At 42.8% G+C, this 27,541-nt stretch overlaps 1 protein-coding gene and 1 long non-coding RNA gene across 5 annotated transcripts in view; one reads left to right on the forward strand and one right to left on the reverse strand.

Moving 5' to 3' along the window:
- Positions 1-27,541, reverse strand: part of Mbnl2 (muscleblind like splicing regulator 2) — a 145,565-nt gene that overhangs the window by 60,101 nt on the left and 57,923 nt on the right. The gene's annotated exons all lie outside the window — the stretch shown is intronic.
- Positions 9,887-25,783, forward strand: LOC125348158. The gene is made up of 3 exons (XR_007210309.1): positions 9,887-10,021; positions 18,901-18,907; positions 25,774-25,783. It is a non-coding gene; the product is annotated as an uncharacterized LOC125348158 (long non-coding RNA).

A 27,541-nucleotide genomic window follows, 5' to 3' on the forward strand; every position in this document is an offset into this window, starting at 1 on the left:
AGGTAGAAAACAGCTGCTTTCCCAAGCCCAAGTGATATCAAGTGTTTTCCCTCCCTTGTCTGACTACCCTAAAACCACCCCTACCCCGCCTCCCCTCTCTCCAGATTTCAGCAAAGAAGAACTCCCAACCAGCCAAGCCCCCCCCCCCCCCGCCACCTAAATAGCTTTTCTGACGGGCTGCTTCCCACCTGGGAGGTACTTAGGACAAACTATTGTGAAAGTCACACTTGATGACAAATCCTGTGATGAAGCCAGAGTACCCTGGCATCACTTTGTAGAAGTGGGAGAAAGGTTCAACGCCATATAATAACATGAGCTAAGGGACAGACAGGATGACTGGGAAAACAAAACCAAAGTCAGGGTAAGAAGTATTGCGTGAAGACAAGACACTAGAAAACCTTTTTTTTTCAACCAAGCATTGGTGTTAAGTCACAGAAGGAAAAGAACATTCCTCTTGGTCTGGTTTGGATGACTTAGCAGCTTGAGAAATGACCTTCAGACCCAAACTACTAGGTCAGAATGTTTGGCCCAGAGAAAGCAGCCCGTGCATCTACCCAAAAGACCACAAACAAGAACACACTAGCGGCTGGGAATATGGCCTAGTGGCAAGAGTGCTTGCCTCCAACACATGAAGCTCTCGGTTCGAATCCCCAGCACCACATATATGGAAAACGGCCAGAAGGGGCGCCGTGGCTTAGGTGGCAGAGTGCTAGCCTTGAGCGGGAAGAAGCCAGGGACAGTGCTCAGGCCCTGAGGCCAAGGCCCAGGACTGGCACCCCCGCCCCGCAAAAAAAAAAAAAAAAAAAAAAAAAGAACACACTAAAGCCACCAGCACAACAATGTTCATCGCAGCACAATTTGTCATAGCTAGAATATGGAACCAACCCAGATGCCCCTCAGTAGACGAATGGATCAGGAAAATGTGGTACATATACACAGTGGAATTTTATGCCTCTATCAGAAAGAATGGCATTGCCCCATTCGTAAGGAAATGGAAGGACTTGGAAAAAATTATACTAAGTGAAGTGAGCCAGACCCAAAGAAACATGGACTCTATGGTCTCCCTCATAGGGAATAATTAGCACAGGTTTAGGCTAATCACAGCAGAGGATCACAAGAGCCCAATAGCTATACCCTTATGAACACATAAGATGATGCTAAGTGAAATGAACTTCATGTTATGGAAATGACTGTTATATCACTGGTGTAATTACTTTCAACATGCCATGTGAAACCACAGCTTCCATTGTTGATGATCCTCTTGTATCTCCTTCCTGGGGTTGTACCTGCACTATCATTGTATCTTATCTGAGTACATTGGAAACAGTGTATACTGGTATTAGAACTAGGAAAGTGAAAGGGAATACCAAAATCAAGAGACACAGGATAAAAAGACAAACGACTCCAAAAGCAATATTTGCAAAACTGTGTGGTGTAAACCAACTGAACAATTCATGGGGGGAGAGGGGAAGGGGGAGGGGGAGGGGGGAATGAGGGAGGAGGTAACAAACAGTACAAGAAATGTACCCAAGACCTAACGTATGAAACTGTAACCTCTCTGTACATCAGTTTGACAATAAAAATTAAACAAAGAAAGCAAGCAAGTAGCCCGTGAAGGTGGAGGCCAGAGTGACTTGTGCCGCAGCACGGCACTGGTGCACCGGCCCGGGAGAAGACAGCAGAGTTCTGCAGAGGCATGGAGGGCTTGCAACTGGCCTCGCTCCCTGTACTCATCCCGCAGACAGTTCTGGAGCACCTGTTATCTGCCAGATGAAACTGCATACAGGACGTGGAGCTGTGGCCTTACCCTGGATAAAAATAGCAAAGACTTACATAACACAGCACGTACCACGGAGCAGGCAGCTCCGGAGTGCCTGAACATCATCCCCATTTTATAACTTCACTCCAAGCTCTTAAAAGAGGCACTGAGAACAGCCCCATTTTATGGGATGAAATGGAGGCCCAGAAAAGGGAAAGAACTTCTCAAGGTCATGCAGCAGAGCTGGGCTTCCATCCAGGCCCATGGGCCTTGCACTTGGGGTCCTCACCTCTGTTGATAAAGGGACTCACAATGGACCATTCACCTCACAAAGACTCACACACAGGGGGGTCCTGTCACAGCTTCACAGCGCTCTTGTAATAGGTTACCCCAATGTGAAGGCAAGGAGGAGGGGGAGATGTCAAGATTCTTTCCAAGGTCATGTTCAAGTCAATGAGGGCTGCATTCCGGTCCCTGGTGACTGGAGCATGCCCCTTGCAGCCAGTGGGAAAAGCTACGGAATAAGAATGATGTTCGGCTAGGCCAGATTTGTCTCAAACGGAAGGGGTGACCTTGTGAGTTAATGAACTTGAGGAGATGATACCACAAGATGACTGTGCTGGGTTGAACGGTAGCTCCCTGAAAAGATATGGTAAGGTCCTAACCTAGAGCCCCTCCCCAGAAGTGACTTTATTTGCAAATAGGGTCTTCCTGAGGTAATCAAGTGAAGATAAGATCATCTGCATGGGCTCTACCCAGGAAGACCTGTATTCTCAGCAAAAAAGGGTAATTTGGACACACAGATATGGGCACAGACACATAAGACAGACAGACACACAATAGGAAGGAAGAGACATAAAAAAGAGATGACTGTCTATAAGCCAAGGGACATCTGAGGCTTCAGAGAAAGAAGAGAGGCCTGAAAATGGCCTTTTCTAGGATCTGCAGGGGAACATGGTTTTGCTGATCCTTTGACCTTGTGACAGCAAAGATTTCCATTTTTCCTTTTCTTATTATTTTTATTTTATTTTATTTTATTTTTTATTTTTGTCAGTCCTGGGCCTTGAACACAGGGCCTGAGCACTGTCCCTGGCTTCTTTTTGTTCAAAGCTAGCACTCTGCCACTTGAGCACAGCACCACTTCTGACCTTTTCTATATATGTGGTGCTAGGGAATCGAACCCAGGGCTTCAAGTATATGAGGCAAGCATTCTTGCCACTAGGCCATATTCCCAGCCCAGATTTCCATTTTTCTAAGCCATTTTCTATCAGTTAGTGATACTCGTTGCAGCAACCTGGAGAATTTAATATAGTCATCTACAAGGAATGTTGGCTACTGCATATTTTCACAAGATCAGAGTCTATGCTAGAAAATCCCTGTACTATGTTTGGCCACTAACCTTCAGTTCTGAGAATATTTATCCTGATTTTTTTTTTTTTTTTTTTACCCAAAGGGTAAGAAGATTCCCTTGTTTGTTCAGAAATAAACCATCACAGTTTTGGAAACGTTACCAAGTACAATGATTTTTTTTTGTTTCTCTACCAATGAAACTTGTCAGCTTAAATGCTACCCGTTTTTTTTTTTTTAATATGAAAGATTTAATAGGAGAGATTTATTTTAGTAAAAGACAAAATGTTTTACTGAGGAACTCATTAGTAATGCATAAAGGCCTACTGAGTCTCTGAAGATCCATTCTCAAAGAGAAATGTTGGGATAATTTTTATATTCTGATTATAGAGAATGACTTGATATAAATTGTCCTTGATACTAAAATTGCAAGGGCGGAAAAGGAATCACTCAGTTAACTAGGAAATAAGTCAAAGAAAATGGGAATAAACCTGGCCAGCATTTTAAAGTTGTTCTCTCAAAGCTGAACAGAATATTTTTATAGTTTTTCTTTTTGTTATAAAGGGAGGTCATCTTTTTCTTTTCTTTTTTTTTTTTTTGGCCTGGGGCTTGGACTCAGGGCCTGGGCACTGTCCCTGGCTTCTTCTTGCTCAAGGCTAGCACTCTGCCACTTGAGCCACAGCGCCACTTCTGGCCATTTTCTGTATATGTGGTGCTGGGGAATCGAACCCAGGGCCTCATGTATACGAGGCAAGCACTCTTGCCACTAGGCCATATCCTCAGCCCCAAGGGAGGTCATCTTGATAGACACAGACACACAGAGCAAAGATATAGAGAAAAGAGTGAAGAGGCCTGCTCTGTTCTTCCCATCGCTCCACTGTCTGGTCCACCCATTCTTTCTCTCCAAGCCAAGTGCCTTTGCCTGGGGGAACCTGTACTCTCCAGGCTCTTCGGGAAAGCTCTGCCTACAGGAAGGGTCATGTGACCAGCCAGACATTCCAGGGTCAGCACTCTGGACTGAAACTGATGCTTAGGAGACACCTGCTATTGTTTCTCAGACCTTCTATACTCAAACTTCCTCCCAGGTGAACCGAGACAGCAAGATAGGGCAGAGACCTCAGAGAAACACACCTGTGCTCACCTGGGCATAAAAAAAAAAAAAACCCTTTGGCGATAGGGTATGGTATGGAGGGGAACAACCAATTCTGGGTCAAATCTAGTTATACAGGGAGGCACGTGTTCATTTCCTCTCCCTCTCCGTACCTTCCAGAAGACTTTGTGGAAGAAATATTTTCCCTTACCAGTCCTAAATGTTCCTTATCCATTGGTGCTGGTTAGATACTTGAGAGCTCAGAATTGTCCAGAAACTGCTGGCCAAGTTGATCCACTAACAAAATGTTTTGTGTGTTGTTGTTGATTGTGGAGCTTGAACTCTGGGCCTGGGTGCTGTCCCTGAGCTCTTCAGCTCAAGGCTAGTGCTCTACTACTTGAGCCAGTGTGCCACTTCTGGTTTCCCGAGGGTTAATTGGAGATAAGAGTCTCATGTACTTTTCTGCCCTGGCTGGCTTTGAATCTCGATCCTCAGATCTCAGCCTCCTGAGTAGCTAGGATTACAGGCGTGAGCCACTGGCCCCCAGCCAATTTTTTTTTAAGGTATCTGTCTATCTATCTATCTATCTATCTATCTATCTATCTATCTATCTATCTATCTATCTGTCTGTCTGTCTGTCTGTCTGTCTATCTCTATCCATAGGTATAATATGTATCTATCTACCTATGTATATATAAATACATATATACATATGTGTGTGTGCATATGTACATATATCTCCTTGGTATCATTTTTTGAATGTGAATATACATCGGTATTGGTATTGCTGTTGAGTATAATAATTAGAAGCACATGAGGCATTGTGTTAAGTATTTCATATGCATAATCGCAAGCAACCTGGTAAGAGAGGGAGGTAGCACTAATATCTCCAATGGACATATTGTGAGAACGAAGGCCTGGGAAGACTAAGGATCTTACCTTACAGTGTGCAGAAAGCAAGACCTGAACTCAGCCCCCTGAGACACTGTTGTTAATCATTGTGCTCCACTCCTATGTTCATATTATTGTTATTTTTTTCAATGCAAGTTCTCACAGAGTGCCAAGATCAGTGGTAAATGCTTTACAGAACTGACCTCATTCCTGGCCACAATTAGACTGTGCGGTGGATGTTATTTTTTAATCTCTATTTTCTAATGTAGAAATGAAGGCACAGAGAAGTAAAACAACTTCCCCAAGGTCACACAGTTAATAAAAGGAAGATCTCCGGCCACTCAGCCGACTCTCAGAGCCACCATCTGCTCTGAATATATATTGCTTGCGTCTACCAGACCTCTGGAGTTGTTCCAGGTCAGAACAAACACAGAGATGCCATGAGAATTGTTCCTACCTTTGAAAAACTCCAGATAAATAGATTTGCAATCCATAGACACAGGGAAAGAAAACATTGTAGTGAGTAATACTTAATATTAACCAGAAGCATCCAATGTAATATTTCATAAATCTTATATCTTTACAAACCCAGTTAAAGTAAATGAGTACATTATATAAATATGGTTACATTTTAATACATCAGACTAATCAATGAAGGGAATAACTGCTTGAGATAGGCCCCCCTCTGTCTGTAGAACTGATGTAAGCTGATTAAGATGAGAAAAGGAAAAGGAAACAGGCCTCTCTCAGTCTCTAGTCAATGAGGGCAGAAGGGGGAACCAGTAAGAACCTCAGAGTCTGTGGCATAGAGCCTCAAATTTGCAAAGATGAGGCTACTTGGACGTAGGCATTGGTTGTTGTTTTGCATGAAAAGGTGTAAGGTATGGAGGAGTGAAGAGGATGGAGCTGTCTCTTGTCTTTATCATCTCCCCTAGTTTGAACCATCCACTCTCTTCCAAGGCCCAGCATGGATGGCCTTCTCCCTCCTGGATAGAGGAAGACTATTCCCCAGTTGTCCTCTCTGTACTCCTTAGCACCCTGCACCTCTGGGGTCACCTGACCCTTGATGTCTGCCTTTGCCATGAGCAGCGTTGGATCTCCTCTTGGGCCTATTCTGGACACTTGGGAATCACAAGCTGAAGTTCACACCTGCTGTGCTATATAACCAATGCCCTTGACCGCAGAGCTCAGGTCCTTGCTCCATGTCTGTTTAACAGATGGATTTTTGAGAGACACCGATTTCCCAAAGCAAGACCCTTGTCACCCTCGGGGTATGAAACCTAGACAAATATACTTTAGGTCTATATTGCCCCCAAAAGAATGTGGACAGACAAATATACCTTGAAGATGGTTTTAACTATTGCACATGCTGATATCTGTATCATTTGAAGGGGTGGGGGTCCTCTGATAAATGTATGTCACAGGCCCTTCTACCTATAAAACCAAATAGACCACTACAAAGAGTTTTAAAATAAGCCATGTGTTCCTTCAAATGAAAATTCCAACAAGGATATGAATTCCTACTTCCCCAACAATGCAAACTTCCACATGCTAACACTAATGATTTATGCAAATGAAAATAGGTTCATTTGAATAACGACTTTCTTCATGTCCGATATTCCATACTTTGCCCTGGTTCTTCATCATCACCACTGTCTTTATTTTACATAGCAGGCAAACTGAGGGCCAAGGATGTCACCGACCCAAAGTGATTAGCTTACCAATCAATGGTCACCTAGCTGGTGGCTGGTCAAGTGGGGGTTCTAACTTAGTTCTCTCAGAGGCCAAAGGCAAACTTGTGCCCAGCCCGACATCTGTCCTCCACCTTCTAGTCTGAAAGCCTCCAAGAAAGGGGTTTCTGACCACTGTGTGTTGGGGATCTTGAATAGAAAGAAGCTCAGGGCAAGGCATCATAAGTAATTGTGTCCTTGGACAAAATTCCCTACATTGTCCAAGTATCCATTCATTCAGAATGTATTTGACTCTTGTTTATGAGAATGAATGGAACAAGCCAAAGGCTCTTGTCTTCATGGAGCTTAAATGTTTTAATTAGGGAAGACAGAGAGCGAACAAGATCAATCAATACAATAGACATTTGGGTAGAGAGGTGATCATGGCAGAGAGTCAAATGGTCTGGGATGGGAAGGGACTTGTGAGTGACAGGGACAGGGACAGGGGGCACAAACTTGGTAGGTGCTGGGATGAGGACATAGCAAGCGCAATAGCCCTGCGGTGCAACCACACTAGCATGCTGTGGAAATGGCCACCAGGATCACATGGCTGGAGCAGAGTGACCAGGTAAGTGTAGTAACTGACTTGTACTACAAGAGAGGTGGAGGAGGAGGAGGGAGACAGTGAAGCTAACCAGTCATCACAAAGGCTGTGGCTTTTACTCTGACAAAGATGCAAAATCAATGCAGGGTTAATGCACGGCACGGTGGTACAGAGAGACTTCCATGTTCTTCACGTACTTTTTAAAATGTATTAGCAACTTTAATAAATGATGAGGAAGTGCATTATGTCAAACTTCCAATCACTAAATATTGCTGATCTCATACAGGACTCCATTTAGCATTGCCCTTGTGATCTGAGAGCCAGTCAGAGCCTGGGAGAACATGGAGGCCTTAAAGACGAGAAGCCTGGAGACAATGGGGCCCCTGTTTCCAGGATGCCTTTCCTCATGTCTGGGTCCCCTCCTTCAGAGCCGAGGGCTGGCTGTTCAAGCAGCCCCGTCTGCTCATGAAAGCCCAAATATCTGGGAAGGCCTCTCTGCAGTCCCCCTGGGCTGGCTGTGTCATGAGAACAGAGCCACCTGTCCCGGATGGCCGTCTCAAAGGCGGACACGCAGGGCTTCAGCAGAGAGCGCTCCTCGTCATCCCAGACACCTCGTTTCCCTCTCTTGCTCATGACCTTTCTCCTTTGTAGTTCTGATGCAGGCTTCCACAGAGAGAACTGGGGGGGGGGGGGGGGGACTGGCTAGGCTCTGCTAGCCTCCTGCTCTGTGCTCCTGGGCAGAAGCAAGGCTCAGGAGCCACGAGAGGGCAGGAACAGAGCGAGAGGTGCCAATGAAGAAGAAAAGCAAGGGAAAACCATTGAACGCTAGCCTCAAAATAATCGGACCCGGTCACTTTGTTTCTATTTTCAGGATTTCAGCTAACACAGGCCATCCATCAGCCTTTAGTCTGAGGAGTACTACACTCTAAAGAGCCCCCGGACCTTAGAAATTAGGGCACAGGACTGGGATCCTCCATGTTCAAATTCACGGGCCTCAGGTCTGTGCATCTCTTTGGCACATGCGCATGTAATTCTTCCTAAGAATTGTTTAGAATTAGTTCTTCTCTGAGCTTACCCATGTTTCTAAGCATTTGCTACCCCGATATTTGGGGGCTTTCTGCTACAGGAGTGGGGCTGTTATGAGCCACTAAACACTGATGATAGGGTGACTAAACTGTGTCATGCAATTGTACAAATGACTATTTCCAAAGTTATAAATTCCTATATAAGGAATAGAACTCAGATTCAAACACACATGCATTATTTGAGCTTATACTAACTGCTCTAAAGTTTGTTCCTAATCAACACATATTGAAAACACCATTTAGTAGAACAGGGGCTTGGGGAATTTTCTTAATATTGACAGAGAAATCTTAAAATTTCACAAAACCTCTAAGTAGTAAATCGTACCATAAAAACTGAACACAAGTTGTGGACTACTGATATTTGGTTAGAGCTAATGACAGGTTATTGAGAGACCGAAAGAAAGAAGGATCCTCAAAATGTTTGGCTGAGCTCACCATCATGGATTCATTTCTGTGAGGTCTTTCCTACCTTTTCTGGGCCCGGAATTCTGCAATGAACATAATCCATGGCTCATGAAATCATCCATGCAGTGATATCTGATAATCACTTGCTTCAAAGCAAAAGAAGACAGAGTAGAAAAGGAAATAGATATCACAAATATGCAAAAAAAAAAGTATTACAATTAGGAGAAGTGCTCAGAAAAGCTAAGTGTAATAAGAAATGCTTCAAGAAGATGCAAACGCTTTTTTGTTTTGATCATAAGTGAGTACTGGATTTTAAAAATATTTTTATTATCTTTAAGTGGTTGTACGAAGGAGCTGCAATTTATTTTATTTTATTTTTTGCCAGTTGTGGGGCTTGGACTAGAGGCACTGTCCTCGGCTTCTTTTTGCTCAAGGCTAGCACTCTACCACTTGAGCCACAGCACCACTTTTGGCTTTTTCTGTATATGTGGTACTGAGGAATCGAACCCAGGGCTTCATGCATGCTAGGCCAGCACTCTACCGCTAAGCCACATTCCCAGCCAGGAACTGCCTTTTTAAAAAGTAGTATACAAACACAACACATCTTTGTCAATGTCACCCCTTTTAATATTCTCACCCATCCCTGCCTTGTTCATCCTTTCCCTCACTCTTCTTAATTTTATAGGATAGACGCTGGATTCTGACTGCAATCTCCTCTCCTTCTCCTCTCCCCCGACCTACTCCTCTTTAAAGTACTGTTTCCTGGTGTTCATTTCGTTCAACTTTTGACTTAGTCTCTCTAAGGAATTTGGGTATTGGAGTTTTAAATTTTTTTTTTTTTTGCCAGTCTTGGGCCTTGAACTCAGGGCCTGAGCACTGTCCCTGGCTTCTTTTTTGCTCAAGGCTAGCACTCTGCCACTTGAGCCACAGCGCCACTTCTGGCTGTTTTCTATCTATGTGGTGCTGGGGAATCAACCCAGGGCTTCATGTATAAGAGGCAAACACTCTAGCCACAAGGCCATATTCCCAGCCCCCTGGGTATTGGATTTTTATCAACTACTTTTTACACACCCATTGAAATGATGGCACTCCCTACCCCCACTGTATTAGTGTAGTATTATATTGTTCCATGAGTTTGGAAGCCCAAGGTTGGGTCTTTTTGTTGTTGTTGTTGACACGCACACCAACACTTCCTTTTTTTTTTTTTCAAACTATTGCCTTGGCTGAATCATGTCTAGAATGTTCTTACATGTCATGGAGATTTGACAATGTGGAAGTTTCGAATGGGTCAAGTCCCCACTAACAGCCAGTTCTTGGCCATCATTGTTTTCATTCACATTAATACAAGGAAGGGAAAGAAGCGCTTTTTTCTTAGTTCAGAGACACAAGAAGATGGAGAATGATGAAGAGCATTGTCCAGGCAGGAGAATAGGAAGAGCTACCCAAGGTGAAGGCTCAGAAACATCTCAGGTCAGAGGACCCAGCATCCTCTCCTTCGCCAGCGCTTCCCAACATTCTAGCACATGCTTCCTGCAGGAGCTTTGGGGTTCTCAATGCAAACAAGGAGGCCTTGGCAGATCACCACAGGTGCACTCCAAAAAAACCTTCTCTTCTGAAACCCAAGCCATTCCAAGAAAGCGATTACCAGCGTTTTCCAAGTAATACAATTTCTGTTTGTTATGCTCGCATTTCTGAAATCTTTCTTTTTGCTTTTAATTTAAAAAAAAAAGAGAAGCAGCCCCATAAAAACATAGCTCTAGTGTACAGTTTAAGTGTGTGAGATGGCTTGTTCCCTGAAATTTAATTGTAAACATTACTAAAAAATTGAAAAACATGGCATGGGGGTACAGGCCTCCAGGGTACCTACCCATCATCATTACCACTGTGTTGGAGCACTCTCTGTATTTTGTATCTTTATACAGGTACAATTTGGGGGAACAAATAGTTTTATCTTCCGGATGTCCTTACTGAGCCCACATAAAACCATGTGTCTCTGAGCTGCTTTTAGTCTTTTTGTCTACAGTATCTGCATTCTACACACCTGAATGAATGCACCATAATTAAGTTAACTATTTCCTCTATCTTGCCTCTTTCCAGTTAGGCACCTTCATAAATAGTTTTGAGACAAGTGCTTTTACACACATCATTCTTCCTTCCTTCCTCTTTTTTTTTTTTTAAATTTCCTGAGGGTAAGTGGAATTATTGGATTAAAGAGTATGGATTTTTGTGTGGCAGTTAATGTAGCTTGAATCGGCATATTCTTCAATGTAATCTTATCTGTGCACTCAGCCTATCTACGTGTTTTTCTCAAGAACTAATCATATTACACTGATTTTTATCAGACAGTAAGCATGTGTTTTCCCTTTTGCCTTAACTAGCCAGGAAACCCAGAGCTAAAGTTCAAATCCAATAATGAGTTCATCTCAGGTAACCTGTAATATGTTTCTCTTTTCCCTTTGGGTCAATTTTGTACATTGCTGTCCTTAAAAGAAAAAAAAACCCACACATATATGTGTATGTGTGTGTATGTATATATATGTACATATATACATATATAGGTATATACAAATTCATACATACCTATATATATGCTGTATTCAAAAAGTTCCCTCAAATCCTTTTCCAAAACAGGTGGCTTATAACACTCAAACGAATAAAAGTGTGCACACCCATAGGTATTTGTTGTATCTAACATAAAATTTCATGTCAGCAGCATCACCAAAGCAAAATGATCTTGGATCTGGAACTCAAGATGATCCATGATTGCAAAAGGTGATGGAAGCAATCCTGTCCTTTTTCAATAGGGTGGGGTGGGGTGAGAGTGAGAATGTAAGTTGCTGGGGATCACAGAACTATTTGGAGTGAATGCTAGAATTAACTAGAACTCAAGCCTTCCCATCCCTAAGCCCAACCCTGAATAAAGCCTGAGGACCACCTGATTGGTTGTCCCTTTCACCTTGACATTCCTGTCACGGGCTCAGACATGAGCACCTCTGTACTCTACTTTCCATATCTTCCTTGATTTCCCATCGCTACCTTCCCAGACGAAGCCACATTTACTCCACTCCTGCCTGCTTCAGCTCTCCTCACAAGCTATTCCTGGAGTAGCTCCTGAATTGCCACAATGAAGTGCCGCAAACAGGTGACTTAACAGAAACAGGGCCTCAGTGCTTTAGATGCGGGGAATTTGGGGTCTGAGTGTTAACATGGTTTACTCTTCAGAGGGTTTGGAGGAAGGAGCTTTTCCAAGCCCTCCTTGGCTTGTAGATGGTTGATTTTTTTTTTTTCCTATGTTCCTTCACATTGTCTTTCCTTTGTGCTCGTCTTTGTGCTCTAATGTCCCCATTAAAAGTGATACAAGTCATACCAAATCAAGGACCACTCTTTCATTTGCATACATCTGGGAAGACTCTCTCCCAAGAAGCATATTCTCAGATGTAGGGGTTTGTAATTCAACTTAAGATGTTTTGTTGTTGTTGCTGATACTGCGGCTTGAACTCAGGGCCTGGGCACTGTCCCCAGTTTGTTTTGCTCAAGGTTAGCAATCTATACTGGAGTTATTTCTAGCTAGCTTTTTGGTGGTTAATTTGGAGATAAGTCTCAGAGACTTGCCTGCTTAGGCTGGTGTTAAATCATGAACCTCAGATCTCAGCCTTCTGAGTAGCTAGGATCATAGTCATGAGCCACTAGCATCTAGCCTCAATTTAAGAGTTTTGAGGAAAAGCAATTCCAAAGCACCATTTTTCTAATTGTTTTTCATTTCCTTGCTGAAAATTTTCCCTGGTCTTAACAAAATAAAGCCCAAATTCCTCCGTCCAGGATTTTGTTTTCTGGGTCTGAGGCTTGAACCCTGTCCCTGGGCTCTGTCCCTAGGCATCTTTTGCTCAAGGCTAGAAATCTACCACTTGAACCACAGCGCCACTTCTGGCCTTTTCTGTGACGTAATTGAAAATGAGAGTCTCACAGACCTTTCTGCCCAGGCTGGCACTGAACTGGGATCCTCAGACCTCATCTTCCTGAGGAGCAAGGATTATAGGCAGGAGCCACTGGTGCTTGGATAATCAGGTATTATGAATTCTATCTCCCTTTATGCTCCTTGGTTTTCTGTTTTACACTGCAGTTCAACTGTGTTATTTTTAGATTCCAAACGCTTCCTGTGCTTTCCTGCCTCTACATCAATGCTCATGTGTCTTTCTGCCTCAATTTTCTTACTCAGCCTTCGTGAACCCATTACTCATGTTCTTTGCTCCACAGTGCTTTCCTGTCCCTGGGCTAGGAAACACTGTCTCTTCCACAGGGCTTTTTTTCTTCTTATCTCGATGCCAGTTGAAGATTGTGGTCCTTGTCTTAATATAGTTACTGTTGCTTTTCTCCTGTTGGTTTGGACCCTCCTGGTACCTGGAGAGCAAACCAGCTTTCCCTCCCTCCTTCTTTGGAAATTCTGCGGTACAGATCAATAAACACACAGTTCAGGGACACCTGGGAGGGCCTTGTATTATAAGGGCACACAGACTGTTACATGTCACACATTGTGGCATAAACAAAATAAGGGTTGGTGTAGGATTTGACATTGTGGCTTGTGGGACGACACAGAATGTAGGACGACATCATCACTTTTGCTAGGAAATTCCCTTCGTCCTCACCATTTCCTCCCGCCACCCAAGAGAAAATTCCATGAAGTTCATTTCTAAAGAAAAGTAAATATCCAGATGGCCGGAGGGATGACCTTTCTTTAACAGAGGGGATGGATTTGTGATCCAGCCAAATGTTTGAAATTCTTCCACCAGCATGCATAATTGAGAGAGATGTGTTAATTACCCTTGCATGACAGCTGGTCAGACTTCCTGGAGGAACTTGGAGTGGAGTATTGATCTTGCATCCTTGGAAGTCACCAGACTGTGTGATAAGAAGGTGGGGTTTTCACCACACATTAAGAATGGCCAGGTCAGTGTGCAGGGTCTCTGTGACATCATGGGCCTTGCAGACATCATGACAACTGGCCAGTGACCTCAGGCAACAAAAGCGCCCTGGTAGCTCTTGGCCTCACCCACCCTTTAATGAATACCACCGGAGAACTCACAAGCTGTGTTTCCTATTCTTCCAATGGTGCAATGACCCAAAGGGGGCCGTTACCAAAACAGAAATCCAATTCTGGGTGGTGGCGATGAGATTTCCTTTCTACCCTCTGTAGCTGGGAACCCTTGGCATGCACACCATTGATGGTTATTTATGGGGAGTGAGGACACAGTTTTTGACTCAGCATCATGGACATTTTGAAAAGCAAGCAGAAAATATGATCCTTGCCCTAGAGGAGTCACTGTCGTGGCACTGCATGGAAAATAACTTAATTCTCTCAAAGTCTTTTTCAGATCCAAGATTTTATGATTCTGTGATCAAGAGAACTATTTTATCTTTAAGCAAGAAAAAAATGTCATGAATACTCTTTTGTCTAAAATGCAATTCATATTCACTGACTAATATAATTTGCCATATTGCTTTTTCCACTAAATGGTTCAGTTTTTATATCACAAGTCTGCACAAAAGAGCCTTTCAGGGTATTTTTCCTTTTCCTGTTGCTGACTAAATATTTTTTTCTTTCACCTGGAGTCACATGAAGTACAGGATTATGAGATTTTTCTGAAATCCAATATGATGGCATTTCAGCTTCCAGAGTAACCACTTTGGTGTTTGTTCATACATTTCTGGAAAAGCTATCTGGTTTGGGTTTAGTCTAGGGAAAATACATTAAAATGTGTAGAAAAATATACATTTCCTTTACGCAACTGGAATCAATTTAAAGCTTTGGCACAGATAATGGAAAAATCAATGGAAGTTAAAAGTTGAGAAACAAAGTTTGTAAGTGTCACAAAATTTGTATCTGACAAGAAAAAAAAAAAGGAGGCCCTATGACAAATAACTAAGATGGAAAATCAAATAATCAATCAACCAATACTATACTGAAGATATGTTATGAATGGGATGGAGAGAGGCGGGACCTATACAATTTATGGTTCATTTCTATGATTTAGAAACTTTTTTTCAGTTTAACTAAGGAGTTCACAGAACAACACAGAAATAATGGCTCAGATGCTATCTTGATAAGAACTAAGAGTCTCAAACATTATGATCACTGAAAGATCTAACCAAAGGTTGAGCCTCCATAAATCCCGGAAATCCTGTTGAGAATTCATCCAAATATGTGTCCTAACTAGACAAGAACTTGCAGTCCTTGATTTTTGCCCTTATTGCTTAGCAACCAACATCAGGCACTACTGGATCCCAGGAGAACAAAACCCAAAAGTTCTCTACTTAGCATGTATGTTTTTGCCACATGGGAAATGAGCAACTAAAGAGAACATCTATTTCTTGGCTTTTCTGGTATTTGGAATCCCTTTAGTTTCTCTGTAAGTATGTATCTGTTCCTTGCTCAGATGTAGCAAGCCAAGAGATACTCATGCAGGAGTGAGTTTGCATTTTTACCAAGCATTCACACTGGTGGCCCAACACCAACCTCTCAGCAACACCAACAGATCACGGAAGTATGTAGTAGAATATGATGTGTCATTTAAGCGACAATGGTAGTAAAAAGAGACCATCAGGTTGTGTCAGATGGTAATAGAAAGCTCTAGACATATGTTCCTTGAAGTTAAGGAAAGAAAGGATAAGGTTAGATCTGGAGAAAGAAAGCCAGAGGACTGTGCAAGGTCATATACTGTTCAGAGGTGTCAAGTAAAACAAAAGGCTGCAAAATCTGACCAATGGATAGGAACCACCAAAACCACATGGGTGATCTCATTGAGGGCAAGCAATGTTAGCAAAGTGGTAGGACCAAAAACTGAGTAGGAATACAGTGAGCTAGGAATAGGAAATGCTGAGAAGTGAGACTAACAGAGATTCCATCTGAAATATCCCATTAAATCAAATCCTTATACCATAATATTGGGGGAAGAAGGGAGAAAATGATTTGCTTAACATCATGGAAGATTTCTCCCCCCAACCAATGTTTTCTCTGCATAAGAATAATTGAAAGACAATTTGGGAATAATAGTAACTCATCTAAAAGTATAATACGGCATTAAGTTTTCAGCTAAACCAAAGAAAGTAGCCAGAAAGAAATTGTGATCAGAAGTTAAGATAGGAAGCTAACTGGAATGTCACTTTTTTTAACAGTCCTGTGAAGGCGATAATGAGCAGTTACTTGCTTAAGGAGAAGGAGATTTTAATTAAAAGGAAGGAGAAAATGGGCAGAAGGCTCAAGAACTCAGAAGGGTGATTTTCAATGAAGCCTTAGATAGAAGTTCAATTGACACATCAGAAATAAGGCCCAAAATTCAAATAGAGCTTGCTTAAATTAAGTAGAGCTTGGTGTCTTTACAGCTTCTCTTCAAGGACTGTCTTGGGGGTAATGATGAGGAGCTTATTATTTTAATTCAATATGGGCTGTGTTTGTGAGTGTTTAATAGTAGCACTATTTAATAGCACTGCCAATTTCATTGTACTTTTTTTGTTACAATTTTGTGATCTACATAATGTAGATCTTGATGCTGCCATTATTGACCTTTGTAAATATTTTCCATAAGGTCACCTACACAAAGCACGGACCTGGCTCCATACCAGTTTTTCAGAGATCTTACGCTGTAACACACAGATTGCCAATATCTTATGTGAAACCTTTGGGACCAGAAGAGTCTAGGATTTCAGACTTTTTTCTCCCTGATTTTAGATTATTTGCATATACATAAAGGTATGTGGGGACGAGATGCAAGTTTATATGATATAGACAACTTCCCAAAGGATGATTACACATATAATTAAATCAATAATGTAAAAAACCCTTTTATTATATTTTTACCTAAGTAAAAAGGTAAATAAACCACATATCTATATTGTAATCTATCTATCTATCTATCTATCTATCTATCTATCTATCTGTCTGTCTGTCTGTCTGTCTGTCTGTCTATAGAAGCTGCATCTTGAGCCACACGCGAGATATGTACCTTTTACTTTAACTTTTTTTCATGTGCGAGCTCACTTTTTCTTTAAGGCAGCCTGCACTGTGATCCTCCTGATCACAATTCCTGTGAAGCTGGGATGACAGCTCCCAGCTTTTGACTAAAGATGGAGGTCTCTTAAACATTTTTGCCTGGGCTTGCCTTGAACCATAATCCTCCAAATCTCAGCCTTCCAAGCAGGTAAGGTTTTAGCCATGGGCCACTGCAGCCAGTTTAAATACCAAGTTTTATTAATACAAAGAGCTAGTGTATTCAATGATCAAATAGAAATGACTAACACCCTCCACTAAGGCAATCTCTACAAAGGTTAGGTCGCTAAAACATGTGATGAATCTTTTCTGAACTTACACATATTAAAGAAAAAGTAATTTTGAAATATGTGTTTTTCAACTGAATCAGAGAACTTTTAAAACAATGTAATTTCCTGCCCCTTCAATGGAAAATAGCTCTGAGTCCAAACATTTTTTCAGATGTAGGGGTTAGGTTTGGAAAACACTGTCATAGTTATAAAAGTCTTTCACTGGAAGCCAGGCGCTGGTGACTCACGCTTGCAATTCTAGCTACTCAGAAGGCTGAGATCTGAGGATTGATGTCTAAAGCCAGCCTGGGCAGGAAGACCCTGTGAGACTCTTGTCTCCAAGAAACTACTCAAAAAAGTTGGAAGTGGCTCATGTGGTAGCGTGCTAGCCTTGAGCACAAAGAGGCTCAGGGACAGCAATGCCCAGACCCTGAGCTCAAGCCCCAGGACTGGCGAGAAAAAAAGTCTTTCTCTGGACTCAGTCTCCCCAGTGACTTCCCCAGAGTGGGCCAGAAGTTTTGGAATAGGGCTTTTCAGGCCATAGCGGTATCATTTATTCAATTATAGCATGAAATTATATCCCACTGACCTGAAGGAGTCAGAGCATATCCAATTATGCCTAATTTATATCATGGGACATGCTGGTTCTGGCGCAATGTAAAATCCTAGTAGAATGGCAATTTAACAAGCTTGACAGGACATCAAAATTGCTATGTTGTCTCTAGACCTAATTAAATGGTAGCTTGCACTCTCCTATAATGTTCAGTGGGAGTATAAACTATTATTATTTTTCTATTTGTTTATGTAAGGCAAACGCTCAGCAAGTACTTTATTGGGAGACAGTCACCAGTCTGAAGGAATCACTGGGAAAGTAGAGCCTTTTGCTATGGAGAGCAGCGAGGCCTAAGAGAGCAAACATTCCATTGTCCTTCATGGCTACAGCATTTAATGCCATGTAATATATTCCTAATAAATTTGCTATGATTCAACATCCCATAGTAGCAGCCTGGGCAGGTTAGAGGGAAGCCAAGGCTTGCTGGCTGGGGCGTGCTTGGGTTCTGGGCCTTCTTTCTGTGTCCTTGACCATGACGTTCCCTTAGATTTTTCTGTGCTGTTCTTTGTCTGGCTGATACCTACAGGTTCTCCTGAACCCTAACTGTGGTTGCTTCTTACCCTGTTCAGCCCTTCATGTGCACCTGATTCTACCTATTGGTATTTCCTTGGTAGGGGGCTGGCATCTGCCTCATGATATCTGGCCCCCCAAATCGGCACTGGGAGCTCCTGGCCTCCAGATAAACTTGAGAAGTTTCTCTCTAGACAGACTCCTGCTCCATCTTCGTCCATATTTTCCTCCTAACACAACCTCTCTGACCTGGGGAGTGGGCTTCCAGGTCCTCCACCGGCCAGGGACCTGAATTCAGGTCCACATTAGAAGCAGTGTAGTGTCAAGTGGATTGGGTGTCACCCAGGTCCTGCTTCCAGCCCCTGGGTGGCCATCTGGTAGCTATTGTTCTTTCAGTCTCCAAACCTGCCTCCTCCCCCGCAGAGGGGAACAGAAGAAGCGTTTTGTGGATCTGTGTGGAGGTTGATAGCATGGCCTGCAGGATGCTGATCTATACACGTTCTGCTCTGTCTTCTTCATTTCCCTTGCAGCTCAGCCGGTCGGGCATTCCTGGATGCTTCTTGCTTCTTAACTTCCGTTACTGAAGCAATAGTCTGGGCTTGGGAAGAGTTCCCAGGAAATGTGTCTAACCTCACCGTCCTGACATGCTTATACTTGTTTGGATTGAAATCCTCTAGATCAAACACAACTCCACCACGGTGTAGGAAAAACAAAACTGTACCATTCTCTTATCACATCAACAAAATGGCACCTTCTCACAGGGTTGGTTGCGGGATTAAGTGTAATGACTTAAAGACTTTGGCCTGGTGCTGGGCATGTCAGTTGGTCTATAAATAGCAGTCAGGCAGAGTCCTTTCCACATAAAATGGATTCCGTGTCCTAGGACTGTGTTACACGGGGCATATAATTTCTCCCCCCTTGCCATTCTTCTTCTCCTAGGGACTCAGTGGCTTTCCAACTAACCAAATACAGGTGGGAAAAGCACAAAGGACTTCATTTGGCATTCAGATCTTCTATAGTATAGAACATTCCTACCTGTCTTTCTAGAACTTTTTCCCTCTCATTTGATCAAAACAATGAGCCTCTTCTAGAAGAAAGCTCTTTAGAAAAAAGCATTTGAGAGTGGTTCAGACTGAAGAATAAATGGAGGAGAAATAGCTCCGGGAAAGAACTTTTCTCCTGCCTTTCCACGTGAGAGGGAGGCCCACGGAAGATGGCAGCCGGACCAGGTAGCAGCAGCAACTGTCCGAGGTAGAGCTGCAGACGCGCTGGACGCTTCAGAAAGTGTGACCTCTGCGAACACACTGGAAGTCGGTCACCTCAGGGAGCTGCTCCACAGTCCAACCGGAAGAAACCTGAGAGGAGCAGAGCTCAGGGCTCCGAGGCCATGTGGTTCTGGAAAGCAGAAGAGCCAGCCTGCCCTGTTTCCAGTGGCCACAAGGAACTGGGGACAATGAGCGCTCTGCTCAAGGGACAGGAAGGCTGCAGGACTCCTGGGCACCATTGGCTGCTGGAGAATTAATATAGACGGGTGGTGTTTCTTGCCCATGAACTCCTTCATCGAAACTGGTTTGTTAACTTGGGCCAGGGAGCTGGACTGCCTTGTAGGGCTTGCTCCCTGGGGGCTTCCGGGGAGCTCAATGCCAAGGGCAGTATGATACAGCACTTCCTGCAGGTAACTCAATCTTTCTGTACCAGAACAACCTCAGCCACCAGCGTGACCTCAGCCTAAAAGCACCCGGAATGACATCCTGCAATTCAGCCTGTTCTCCTTCTGCTCCTTCCACAAACCAGAGCCAATGCGCTTTTACTGCTTCTTCTCCTGCCCGAAATGCTCCCAACAGAGCGATTTAATTAGAAACCGAAGAGCGCTAGATCCATCTAGAAAACAGATTTCAGACAGAAAAAGAGAAGCCAAACTCCACTTCTTCTACCTGCTAGTTTATGGGATTCAGGATCATGGATGTAAGCTCTTGGCTTTGTTTTCCTCACCTGCAAAATGAGGGTATCTATTTTAATGATCTATTTCAAGGATAAATGGAATAATGCATAGAAAATACCTGGCACTATGCAAACTATCTAGCCGGCGAGCAAAAAAAAAAAATGTTCACTCACTCTCCCCATTCCATAATAATGTCTTTATGGTGGAGACAAATATCACAGAATCTGGGGAGCCTCATTCCAGTGTCCCCTCATTAAGGAACCTTCTCTGGATCCTTTTAATCCTATTACCACCTCCGCTCTGAAGTTCTGCTTAGTTGAATAGATTTACTACTGGCTTGGGTACATCAATGCTGGAGTTACTCATCTGTTCTGATGCAGATGTCTTGTTTGGCCAATTAGATAGGTGTCTCTGAGGGAGGAAGCTAGTCTCAGTGATCATTCTAGCTCATCCCTTCAATTTCCTACACTATCTATCATTGTTGTAAATGCCGGATAGAATTGTGCAAGCCAAGGAATGAGTCAGAAAATCCCAGTGAGAAAGTAAAAGGGTCATTTGAACCTAGAGCCCGGCTAGGCATGCTAGGCAGGCAACTCCCACTTGAGCCATGCCTCCAATCCCATTGCGCTTTCCCATAATTATGACAGTAGGAGCTCTGATGTTTGCCCCAGGTTGGCCTGGGACTGTGATTCGCCTATTTCTACCTCTTGCTTGGCGAATATCACTGATCTAGCTTGTTAGCTGAAGGAGGGGGTCACTAATCTCCTGCCTGGGCCGGCGTGCAATTGCAGTCTTCTTGCTCTCTCTTTTCCAAGTCGCTGAGATGACAGACCTGAGCCACCATGGCTACTGACCTGGCTTTTTTATAGTTCCAATCCAGTATGTATTGAACAGGGAGATGTTTTAAGGACTTCAGGTGTTTTTTTTAGTTGATAAGATTATTTTTTTTTTTTTGGCATAGAAGTGGTTTATGTTGTAGGTGAAGCTAAGGGAACGAGAAAGGCAAAGAGAAAATGATGTTATGAGAGGTCAGTTCGGGGGGGAGGGGGGTCACATGGGCTTTCCGGAAGTAGTGCCCACTCAGAATGAGGAGCTCAGGCAGGGGAAGCATGTGACATCAGACATAATCTCTCTCACTTCCACACAGGAACGTAAGGAAAGCTGATAAAGCAATGGTTTCCCGGCATCTTGCCCCATTCTTGGCCTTAAGAATGAAACTTCAGGGAGAAAAATGAGGGAGAGGGGTAACAAGTTTGACAAGAAATGTACTCAATACCTTATGTATGTGACTGTAACCCCTCTGTACATGACCTTGACAAAATTTAGCTTAATTTTTAAAAAAAAATAATGAAACTTCATATTTCCTTATTTTATACTCGTGTTTACAGGGTAGAAATGACTCCTGGCTGCCCACCAATTGTGAATACTCTTTGTGATCCCCTTGCTAGGGCCTGATTGCCAAGTTTTCACTAATGGGTTATAAGTGGCCACGATGTGTGTTGTCTACAAGTTAGAACCCTTAAGATTGCAAGTGGGGCCAGGCGTCAAAGGCTGTAATCTTAGCTGCACAGGCGGCTGAGATTGGAGAATTGAGTTTCAAAGCCCAGGACAGGAAAAGACTTGTGAGACTCTTCTCCAATTAACCACCAAAGTGTCAGAAATAGAGCTCAAGTGGTAGAGAGCTAGCCCTGAGCAACAGGCCCTGAGTTCAAGTTCTAGTACTTCCATTAAAAGAAAACATAATAATGGGCTGGGGATATGGCCTAGTGGCAAGAGTGCTTGCCTCATATACATGAGGCCCTAGGTTCGATTCCCCAGCACCACATATACAGAAAATGGCCAGAAGTGGCGCTGTGTCTCAAGTGGCAGAGTGCTAGCCTTGAGCAAAAAGAAGCCAGGGACAGTGCTCAGGCCCTGAGTTCAAGGCCCAGGACTGGCAAAAAAAAAAAAGAAAACATAATAATAACAAGAAGGAGGAGGAGGAGGAGGAGAAGGTTGATTGGGACTTGGCTGTGCCAGTGACCTCAACCCGACCTTGAAATTCTAAGGCTTTAGGGCCTAAAGAATAGTAGGGCAGTGATGGAAAAGGATCCTGGGTCCTATGTGATTGGGGAATGCCAACCACTTCCTGTGAGGAGATGCAAAAGCTTCTTGTTCGTTGGCCTAAATCGTATGGCTCAGAACTATATGATATTGGGTCTTCCGTTACAGTTTAGCTGTTGCAACCTGATTAACACATTACATCTGTAGCTATAGAAACATGCATCTATTTTCAATTCACACAGAGAATAGTGTACAAAACATTGCAGCAAGTTTTTCACGCTATTAAATAATATGTTTGGAGGTATTTTCCATGTCACATGGGTATGTGTTTGCTGTAGATGAGAGAGAGAAAGAGGCAGTAGTTCTACCTTATTTTCAAAATGCGATGTCCTATTTCACAGTATTTATAAACCCAGTTCATTTAGCCAGTTTCTTCTGTAGCCTGCCATGAGAGTGCTTTCACCTTACATTACCGTTAACAACATCACATGAGCACCAATGTGCACATTTGTATGTACACAGGGTTCCCTTGAACAAAAATCTAGAAATGAAATGGTTGAGTAGCATGGCCACTGGAGAATATAGTATGTGTTGACAAATGGTCTTCCCAAAAGTCGAAACCAACTTCCGCTTCCATATGTAACATACAATTCTGTAATTCCTTACAAGACGATAGAGTTCCTTGTACCACTGTCTATATTAGTGGTTTTACATTGTAGTTAGCTCATAGGGAAACAGAGAGGAGAAATTACTACACAAAGACTGGGGGTGGGGGGGACCTCCAAAAAAGGAAGAGAAAGTAGCTGGGACTTAGATCCAGGAATGGTCCCACCTGGTGACACTGAGTCACTTGAGTTATTCACCCACACACCACGATTTTTGGTCCTGATCCTGTGGTTTGTTCCTTCTGCCTTCTTACTGGACACAATGTAAGTTACCCACTTTTCTGTGCACATTGTGTGTTCCAGGATCCTAGGATGCTAGCCACACCAAGTTCCTGGTGACCTCCAGGGACCACTGTATTAACTGGCCTGCATCCATGAGTTTGTCTTTCCATTGCTAAGAATAGGTAGGTTGTGTCTTCTCTGAAACTGAAGTGTATGGTTGCTACAAGTAGACTCAATTGTCCTTTATGTGTGCCCCTCTTTCAGTCCAAGCTAGAGGAATAACACGTAACTACTCCTCCTGTCTACAAAAGGTACGTGTTAAATACTCACCAACGACTTGTGCTAAGTCGTTCAGAGACTTGGTCATGATCTAAGTGATCTAAGGACAGACTATGAGCAGCCTGAGAGGTGTTAGGTGGAGGGAGCAAAGGCCAGGTTGCGGTTATGGAGAGGGAAGGAGAGGCGTATTGACTTGAGATCAAGTCCTCAATCTCCCCAGTTTGTGTATGAATTTTCATAATGTACTGAATCTTGGGAAGCCCCCATGTCCTGATCTTTAAAGTAAGACACTCCCACTGAATGTGGACCACGGAGCAATCCCCATCCTAGGTGTCTGGGATTCAGGAAAAGGCAAAGACAAGGTCCCTGCCCATGGCCAGCTTCTATGCCAGGGAAGGGGACAGAAACAGATTACAAGAAAATGAATTTATTTATCTATTCCAGAGAGAGTTATCAAGTTGTCCCATTTTTGTGCTAAAAATTTGTTCATGGAGTTGGTTGTTTTTGTTTGTTTTGCTTCAAGCTGTAATTGCTTTCTAGAATTGTTAGGAGAACTACATATAAATATACTGAAAAGACCCGACACAACCACCATGTATACACAATATATTCTCAATCAATGGCCGTGCTGGCTATCATTTCTCTGTTTTTCCTTCTCTTCCCTGAAAGATTTTATTTCTCTGTGTCTTTTTCTATGCCCTGCTACTATGTAACCATTGCGGAATTTTCTTGTCTCTGTTTTATGGCAGTGGTAGGTTACCGGGAATGAAATGCAGAGCTGCAGTTAAAACTTGATCCGATTGCATGCAGACCTCCTGGATCTGGGAGGCAAACCACACCAGAAGGGGCGCTCAGTCTCCTCTGTACACCCATAGCCAGGCTCTCATTCTCTATTGTTCCCTAATGACAGATAATGAGCCAATAGGGAGACATGAAAGAGAGAGAGACAGACAGAGATGGGGTAGCTGAGAGAATGCGAGGCCTCAGGGTATGAGATAACACAGGGCCAGAAATGCCAGTGATGCCCTCCTTTTACCCAGCCCTACTCCCATGTACCCAGTCAAGCCCCATAAGATGTTTTCCCTTTTCTCTTCTAGCTCCAAGGCTGAGTTCTCTAATCCCCAACCAACAGGCTTCGGAATACATGCCATAGGTCTCAGCCCACGCCGAGACCAGTGGGTTCCCTTCCTGGTTCTCAATACCAGGCACTGCATGGCCGCTGTCTGACAATGCCCCCATCCCTTACCAGACTCTTTGCAAAGGAATGGTACCTTTCATGCCAAAGACATAATGTGGTAGGTAGTAAGGCTTCAGTACATTTCCACTAGATACATGAATAATCACGGGGAGAAAGCAGAAAGTGGACCGGGGAACAATGGGGAGGTAAGGCACAAGGCATACATAGGAAATGAATCTCTAGGAGGAGGAGAAAGGGCAACTCTGACCTTCAGAGCATCTTATTCAACAGACTTTGTGGACAGAAAGGTCAAAAAGAAATTCAGAGAGAGAGAGAGGCCAGGCTCTCTGAATGAGATGTCCTTTCTCATCAGAGAAATGAAACAGGACTCTTGTCCTCTGAAATTCACTTATCTGTCCCTTCTTCTAGTTTGTGTGCAACCACTTAAACAGACGCCTTGTTTAAGTGACAGTGAGCTGGGGTCGTCAACGCTTGTCACAGGAACTTTCTGAAGACCGTGATGTTGAGACTTGATGTGTAAGGCCAAAGTTCTAGCAGTCTTCTGCAACTCTAACCTTCGTCATTTCCTAGCAGTTACATCAACATTTTCAAAAAAGACCATTTCAAGGAATACTAGTGTTGTTTCTCTTTTCAGAACCTTTTGCAAATAACCGAACATCTAAATAATAAAACAAATCTGATAGCAACACCCCTATCATCTTATTCAGCCATATTGTTATTAATGAGTCACGCAAGTGCCGAGAGTAGATCAATGGAAAACTTTTGTAGCATATTAATGTATTAAGCATTATACCACACTTAGCTCTGATAAAATTTTAAGTTTCATGTAGGGGAAAGTTTCATTGGTTTCTTTCTTTTTATAAAAAAGCACCTTGAAACAGTTTCTAGACACCCTACAATGAATCTTGCTCCCTTGTGTATATCTGATATAAAGGTTAATAAGTAATTAGGATGAACACTCATCCCAAAATTACCAATTAATATGCCATCGTTTTCATTAAAAATGCGATTAATTGTATAGTCCTACAAATGCCTTAGACTGGCTAATAAAAAGTTACCTAAAGCAGTTCTAAATCTTTTAGGGAGAAAGAGAAATTAATCAATATCAATCCCCTCTTAAAATTACAATTTGAGTTTGAGAGATCAAACAAAGGAGCGGAAATGAGTGTCTCCATTATTTAATGTGGATAGAATGTGACAAGAGTCCCACGGTTTATCTCATGTTCTGAGTCATTATTACTAAGAAAACCTAATAAGATGTGGCAGATGTTTCAGTGGGGAGAGTTTGACAAATAACAGTTCTTTGCTTCTTACCATGTAAAGCAGCCCTTTGGAATCGGGATGGAACTCTTACAGTATCCAGATATATTTTGTTGGTTTCCTAGGAGACTGTGAATGGAAAGTTATGACTCAAGCACGTTATGTATTTAAACCTGTTCTATACCTTAAATGCTGGCGTTCATCACGTACTGAAAATGCGCAGAATTCCAAAGTTGAAGAGTTCATGACTAAACTTACACTGTGATTCCCAAAACTATGTCACTTTGGGCTTCAACGGATCCTCTTTCTGTCCTATCATCTCCATCATGGATCAACTTTATTTCTTTTGTGTGTATTACAGCTCAACTGGACAGCTGGCTTGGCTTCGAGAGAGGTGAACACTGTACAAGTTACAGCTCAGGGTCATTTTTATATGTCACAACCTATGATGGGATCCTTGTCATGAGTGAAACATACAAACTACAAACTAGTGATTTCCCCATGCATCTCAGGTATTTACTAATTGCTTAGCAACCTAACATTTCAACATTGACACCAGAGGAAATGTCCCTTGCCAAGCTAGGGGTTGATCATTTCAGTAGTTAGTTCTGCATGGGCCTGCTCTTAGTGTGTCTGGTATAGAAAGTATTTAAAAAGACACCTAATCCCCAAATCAATCCCAGGCTGGCATCTATTTGACTAGCTCCTAAGACTGGGGACTTTCATCCCCGAAAGTAGTTATATATTTCCCTCTTGTATTGAACAAAGGCATGTCTTCTCCAGACCTTCCACACTGACTCTGATATTTCTATGAAGGAAGGCTACTTCCTGTTCAGCACACCCAACTGAATATTCGCAGAGGGCTGTCATAGTTACACTGCATCTAGGCTTATAGCTAGTTCATTCACTCATTCCTGTGTTCTCAGAGATGGCTGGCTCTTCCTTCCAACAAATGACATCATAGCCCTTCAAACTGACATTAGCTGGGATTGGCTGTCATTTAGGCTATGTTTTAGCTAGTGATACACAGGCAGTTGCCCTGTTAAACAATACAATCAAAATCCACACAGGAATCAGGACTCAAAGGGTGTGGGCAGGTGTGCAAGCTATTCTTATCCTGAGTTAGAAAATGCTGTCGGTGAGTTAATACAGTTTGGTGCCTTATTTGAACCTTGTAAGACAAATGGAAACTTCCAGTAAGACCTTCAGGGATGCATAATAGATTTATGCAGCAAAAGAACAGTTCCAAAGTATGTGATGAGATCATTTAAAGTAATGTTGTCTAAATTTGGCTGTGCATCTGAATCACGGGGGAACTTCTAAAAATACAGATTCCTGGGATCCATCCTAGACCTGCTCAGTAGCGTCTCTGGGAGTCCCCAGGGGGATTGCATTTGGGGGTCACTAATATGGGGCATACAACCTTTCCTCTAAGAGCAGCCTTTCCTCTAAGCTAAAGGCTACCTGGGCCACAAAGCCTTCTTCTTCTTCTTTTTTTTTTTTTTAACTATTCCAGTAAAAACCTTATGTTTTTTGTTATACTATTCAAGTTAACAAATTTATCTCCTTTTTACTTCAATTTTTTGTTATAATGTATTAATTGTACAAAGTGAGAGATTTCACTGTGCTATTTCTGCACATGCACATC

Source organism: Perognathus longimembris, chromosome 3, assembly GCF_023159225.1.
Source record: "Perognathus longimembris pacificus isolate PPM17 chromosome 3, ASM2315922v1, whole genome shotgun sequence".
In the NCBI taxonomy this organism is placed as follows: Eukaryota; Metazoa; Chordata; class Mammalia; order Rodentia; family Heteromyidae; genus Perognathus; species Perognathus longimembris.